The 6,870-nt window shown below is 31.7% G+C and overlaps 1 protein-coding gene and 2 pseudogenes across 1 annotated transcript in view; all 3 read left to right on the top strand.

Annotated features, from left to right (window-relative positions):
- LOC111622394 (AMMECR1-like protein) overlaps positions 1 to 6,870 on the top strand; it is a 78,459-nt gene that overhangs the window by 15,739 nt on the left and 55,850 nt on the right. The window lies entirely within an intron of this gene.
- The window catches only part of LOC111622384, a 9,128-nt pseudogene continuing 5,339 nt past the window's right edge, over positions 3,082 to 6,870 (top strand).
- Positions 3,757 to 5,021, top strand: LOC111622386 (annotated as a pseudogene).

The following is a 6,870-nucleotide window of genomic DNA, read 5'->3' on the forward strand; positions in this document are numbered from 1 at the left end:
AGGGTGCGACTATGCAGACGCGAATTTAGAGCGAGCGAGAGGTTGCGAGCGATTTAGTTTTCGCAAAGGAAAACCATGCACAAACGAGAAGCGAGAAATAACGCTGGCGAGAGCGAATTTCTGATTCTCGCACATATCTGACAGGTTTTGATATTTATCGCGTCTCGCCTCTTCTCGCCACATATTCTCGCTCGCTCGGAAAATTCGCTCGCTCGCGTCTGCATAGTCGCACCCTAACCCTCCTTTTCGTACTAGTTCTTTGATTCGCATAACACGGCAATTTTTTGGAACGTAACTACCATGTTATACGGGGGTTACCTGTAATATTAATTCATTTGTAAATAATGTAGTTTGGAAAATTCAAATTAAATTATACAAGTAAATATGTAGGCCTAATATATAATTTGCTGAGCAACACTTCAATTTTTATGTTAATTTATTAAAAATTAACATCAAGCATTCTTTTAACTTCAAAACTTTTAATTTAATAGATAATATAGGATAGCATATACAATTATAAACTTGATGTAATAAATTGATTAGTGGAAATAAAATTGAAGTTGTTATTAATGCCACATTGGTGACAATTTCTATTTGATCTAGTTTTTGGCACAGGGCACTAATTAAAGAACCTTGATATCCAAAGATGCAAAATTTCTTTATAATGATAATAGTCATATAGTTTTTCTGAAAAATTTTTAAGAAATATACACACTTTTGTTTTGATAAAAAGATACTTTTAGTTTTTGACTGACTTTTTCATTGTTATTTTATTTTTTGAAGATGTGGCCATTTTTTTTAATTAAAAGTTGCTATAAAGTAAAAAATATTAACTTCAAAATATATTTACAAAAATATGAAAAATAAAAGAAAAGATATTTAGAAAATGATGATAAAACATTTATTTAGCTATTTAATCAAGACAGTTTAGAACAGTGTTTCTCAATGGGGGCGATATCGCCCCCATATAGGCGTTTTTCCATGTTGAGGGGCGATTAGTAACAATTTATATTTTGGGGGCGAAAAACAATTTTCTGGGCAATATAGTAAAACATTATATTAAGAATAATTAGATATTTTATCATTATATCGTACAATAATTAAACAAATAACATTATACTAGTCAATAGTCTACTCAATGCAGTACAAATTTGGCGTTAGTCTTAGTCCTCGGCATCAGAATTTTGAAGTGAAGGGGGCAATAATAGGTAACGGTTTTATTGAAGGGGTCGATACTACATTGAAGGGGGCGACGATTCGTTAGAGGTTGAGAAGCACTGGTTTAGAAGAATATTTTAAATAGTTTTAGTTTGTAAATTTTTCATGAGGAGAATGGGTGAATATTTTATTTTGTTAATAATTCAAGCCGACACAAAGTTCACCCATTAAATAGTATTTAAAAGAATTTTGAAATAAAAATGTATTTCTTTTAAGCTCTGTTTTGGTTTCAGTTTTTTGTAAAACTCAAAACAATAGTTCAGTAAATAAAACCAGTTTATCCTTATAGTTGTGCTTAGTGTTGCCACCTTTTCAAAATTGCTGACCCGGACGGCAGGTCAGGTTTGTTCGAACAGAAGTTCTTGACGCATGCGCAATGTCATTTTACAATGCGAAGAATAACATGCTAAATCAGTTACAGTTAGGGACTAGGGACTTGCGTAGGAGTAATGTAAGTAACCCTAAATTAGGAAAGAACAAGTACTGATGACTTAGCTCTATTGGATATTGGAGACATGTACAATCGTACATGCAAAAAAAAGAAAGGAAAAAAAAAAAGTTGACAGGTTGCGCGCTACGTGTCGGCATAAACAGACCCAACATGGCAGAATTGCAGATGAGTTTCAGTGAGTGTGAGTTCTTTTGCTGTTAAAATAGTGTAAATTTGTAAAAATATTTGCAAGAACTTTGTTTCATTGTAATTTCACAATTTCTACGAAATTCCCGGACAAAATTAATGGTTCACCTGGACAGCGAGTCAATTCCCGGACTGTCCAGGTGAAAACCAGAGGGGTGGTAACACTAGTTGTGCTAAACCAAAATTTTGTTATCAATATTTGGCTCGATACTGAGATTTCTTCAGAATATCAATAACTGGTAAATTTTGATAAATATCAAAAATTACTCAATATCAATATTCTAGGTAATTATGGAAACCAATTAAAATACCAACTTATGACAATGACAAATATCAGTAATTCTATGTTTGTTAATTATAATAATCATTAACTCTACTTGTTTCAACATAATTTTTCCAGCTGTCAGAAAATTGCACTAGTGTGTTTATAATTATGCAGGGAGTTGTTGCAGTTCTCACAATTAGTGCTGTACTGACAACCAATTTATTACACATTTTACAACAAGTGTTTACAATATTGATATCAAGAATGTAAAACATTTCTTGGTTATCAGCCTAGCTCTAATCCTTACTGCAAGCACATAACTATATAAGTAGGCAGCAATGTAACAAGTAATTGAATGCAAATTAAACATTGAAATTTCATTTTTAAAACACAAGATTCCTGCATTTTAGCAAATTTCCTCATTTAATGTTCTTAGGCTTAGTTGATACACTCTTACATTTTATTGCAATGTTTTTGTGGCTATAGAGTCCGAGTGCAAGTTACTCGCGTGCAGCCCTGGTGGCAAATATTTACATAAAACATAGGAGTTCTCTAAAGAATGCATGTGTGTTGTATCTGAGACATTTAAAAAACGATACCTAGTACAGTAAATTGCTTATTGTTTTTTAATTTTTGTTCTATAAGTGCAATGTAGTGTAATAATGATCACTTGGCACTATTCAATTCTTTATTTCACTTTTCATTGAATAAGCAGGCAGCTGACTATAAAATCTACTGATCAGTAACAGAGAGACAACTGATTGTAAATTGGATCAGTAGTTATTTTTCTTTGCTGGAGATTCTTACAATCTGTGTTTTTCCATCGCAACTTACGATAGATGCAATGGAAGAACACAGATCATAAGGATCTCCGGCAAAGAAAAATAACTACTGATCCAATTTACAATCAGTTGTCTCTCTGTTACTGATCGGTAGATTTTATAGTCAGCTGCCTGCTTATTCAGTGAAAAGTGAAATAAAGAAGTGAATAGTGCAAAGTGATCGTTATTATGCTACATTGCACTTATAGAACAAATATAAAAAATACGACATGGTTTCAAAACATGGTAGTTTTTTACTTTGTATTTGAGTTATAATATTAAACATGGATAAATCAAATGTAAATTGTTCTGTGTTTGGATGTTCTAATACACTAGCAAACACTCAACATGTAACACCGAAAGTTTCATTTTATTGTTTACCGGTACGTCCACACCTTAAACAGAGACCCTAATTTGGATAAATTTTGCTAAAAGACAAAAGTAAGATATACAAAATTTATTGTTAATTTTTAAAAACTTGACATGAATAATTTTCTAAAAATATTCTTGTAAATTTAGTAAAAACAGATCACAGTGGCTACCCTCTAAATCAGCAAGGATATGTAGTATGCATTTTATAGATAGGGAAAAAAAGTGAAGATCCAAGATGTCCAAATTATAATCCAACAATCTATCCTCAAAAAAGAAGCAAAGAAGAAAATTGTTGACATGAACAGTCAATGAAGAGATATAAACACCTAATGAACAGAAGGAACATTTTATTTGAAGAAGCAGCAGGAAGACACTTTGATGTAGCAATTGAAGACAATTTTTTAGACCCTAAAGAAAAACAAAAACGTGACTTTGGAACTCAAACAGAGGTTACAAACGAACGGTTTGGAGATGTAAGAATTTTTATTTGCATGACTAGTAACAATGTTTCTGAAACTCAAGTTTCCCATGTTAAAATGATTTCAAAAGAATGTGGAGAAAAGTATAGGTCAAAAGAATGTGGAGAAAAGTATAGGTCATGTCATTTTAGTGGTGTAGCAAATTTTCATGATGATCAATCTTTAAAAGATCTAACATCGGATTCGATATTTTCAATTTTTAGACATGCTTCCAAACAGTCCTGTTACAGTTTATGAATTGTCTTGGGAAAATAAGTTACTAATTTTTCTAATGAAGTTAAAGTTGGGTTTGTGCTATTCAGCATTAGGTGCACTGTTTGGAATTCATAGAACCACCATTAAAACATTTTTTACAAATTTTAGAAATTATTTTTATTGCAGCACAAGATTGGCCAACAGAATTATTTATTAAGGCTACAATACCTCAATCATTTAAAGAAAATTATCTTGAACAAGAGTAATCATTGACTGTACAGAAATTAAAACTGAGAAGCCATCATCAGTTCAACATCAAATTCAGTTTTATTCCTACTATAAATCTGCTTATACTATAAAATATTTAATTGGAATTGCTCCATCAGGACATAACTTTTCTTTCTAGTGAGTATGGAGGAAGAAGTACAGATTTGTTTATGACAAATGATTGTGGTATTCTGCAAAAACTGGAGAAGGGAGATATTGTTATAGCTTATAGAGGGTTTCCTCAAATTAAATTGGCTGTCGAAAATAAAAATTCTATTTTAATTATGCCTCCTTTTTCAAAACTAAATTAAAAGCAGTTTAGTGGTAATGAAATGGATGAAACGTATAAAATTGCTCGTGTAAAATTCACGTTGAGAGAGCCATTGGTATTGATAGAATTAAAATTTTTGAATCATTGAACTGTAGATTACCCATTTCACTTCTTCCATATATGTAGATAAAATAATGTTTGTTTGTGTGGTATTAGCAAATCTGCAGCCACCAATTATAAATGAGTGAAAATTTTTTTATTGTGAAAACACTAAAACTATTTACTTAAATACTATTTACAATCACAGGTAAATAATAACTAAAGTAGAACATTTGCATCTTCTCTAATAGTGAATAAATGAATGTCTCATTTTTTTTCACTTTAAGTATTACATTTTGTACATCACTATAGATAAATAAATAAGAAAATTTAATATTTGTTACATATAAAGCTAATTGAATTTGTGTATAATACCTGCTATTTTCTTTTAAATAAAGTTTAGAATTNGTTTAATTCTTCTCAGTACATACAGACTCTAAAACACCTCTGACATTGAGTTTGACATGTTAGAGGCAGCCTGGCACCAATAATCTTGCAACATGACAATGCTGGTCCACACATCTTGCACGCAACTAGAGAGGCTATGCGAAACCTGAAGTTTGAACCGATTCTACACCCTCCTTATTCCCCCGATCTTGCACCTTGTGATTTTTATTTGTTTCCTCTACTTAAGAGAGACCTCAAGGGTAATCTTTACACCTCAGACGATGAGGTGAAGGCAGCTGTCAAGTCCTGGATTCGAGAAAAGTCAGAAGAATTTTTCAGTGACATAATGAAAAAACTTCTTACACGTTGAGAGAAATGTGTTAATCATTATTAAGGCTATGTTGAAAAATAAATATATGATTTTGAAGCTTAAGAATTGTACTTTAATGTACTTTTTGCCCGATCTTGCTATTTGTTTTTGTTTGTGTTCTACAAGCTTGAGTGCATTACTTTTCAGCCTGCCCTCGTATTATCTATTAGTGTACTTATATTTTAGTTTTTAATCTTTAATTTTTGTATAATACATATTGATATTATTTTATGTTTGTTATAGTTTTCTTGTATGTCTCATGTATTGTTAATTATAGAATACTTTTGAACTTATGCTATTGCTCAGTTTGATTCAAAAGTTTATAAGCACATATAGTGGTTCTATTCAAATTATCATAATATTGATAATTTGAATTGATCTGAAGATGGGATGATAACATCCCAAAAACAAAGGAGTCAAAATGTTTAATTTGATTTAATTGTTTCAAGGTTTTTCCTTTCTAATGTTTTCTACCTTTGTGTTTAAAATTTTGAGTAATACATTAAAGCCGTGGTTCTCAATCCATGGTCCGTGGAACACAGGTGCTCCATGAAGTCATTTCAAGTGTTCTGCAAAAAAATCAAATATACAATTAAAAATTGTTGCAAATGAAAAATCGATACAATGTAAAATAATTTTTCTATGGGAATGTAATTAGCAAATGCCATGTCATATACTAGGCTGAATGTGCTTTTGATTTCAAAAAGGTTCACCACCCCCTGCTTTAAAGCTGATGGATGTATTGTAAGTGTTCCATGGAAAAAAATGGCAAAGTTTAGTGTTCCCCGACTTCAAAAAGATTGAGAACCACAGCATTAAAGTATTGTTAGTTTTGTTTTACAGTAGAGCATCGATTATCCGACCCCCGATTAACTGTCACCTCAGTTAACCGACCGCGTTCTAGTCGGCAAATTCAAATGTCCGCTAGTGATGTGACGCTACAATATTTGGCTATGTCTTGGCTACTTTAATATTATTTTTACGTGTTTTAGTTGGCAACACTGGATCAACCATGAAAGGGAGCCAGTATTTAAACGAGGCTTGATTTTCTAATTTTTAACGATACAATAGCGACGATTATTATTTTTAAAAAATACAGTAGAGCGTCGATTTTCCGAATCAATTGGGGACTGGGATTGTCCGGATAACTGATTTACGTACGAAAAAATAGTTTAACGTATCCGATGTCGAAATTTTTCTCCGTTGCGTGTCGCTTCGCGCTGAATTTTCATCGATGTTAAGCCTAACAATCTAAGAAAGACTATTGTATCGTTAAAAATTATTTTTTTATTTTGTACAAACGAAATAAATATATTGAAAAATATAAAAACAATAAAAAATTATACTTCAGATGTTAATTTAGTATCAAAAACGTAAAATATTTGAGTAGCCCAAGACATAGACAAAGATTGAAGCGCCACAGCACTGGCGAAAATTTAAATTTGCCGACTGGAATTCTTTCGGATGATTGACTTTCGGAAAATCGACG

The sequence above is a fragment of the Centruroides sculpturatus genome, unplaced genomic scaffold (assembly GCF_000671375.1).
Source record: "Centruroides sculpturatus isolate CEXI.00-Female unplaced genomic scaffold, Cexi_2.0 scaffold7, whole genome shotgun sequence".
In the NCBI taxonomy this organism is placed as follows: Eukaryota; Metazoa; Arthropoda; class Arachnida; order Scorpiones; family Buthidae; genus Centruroides; species Centruroides sculpturatus.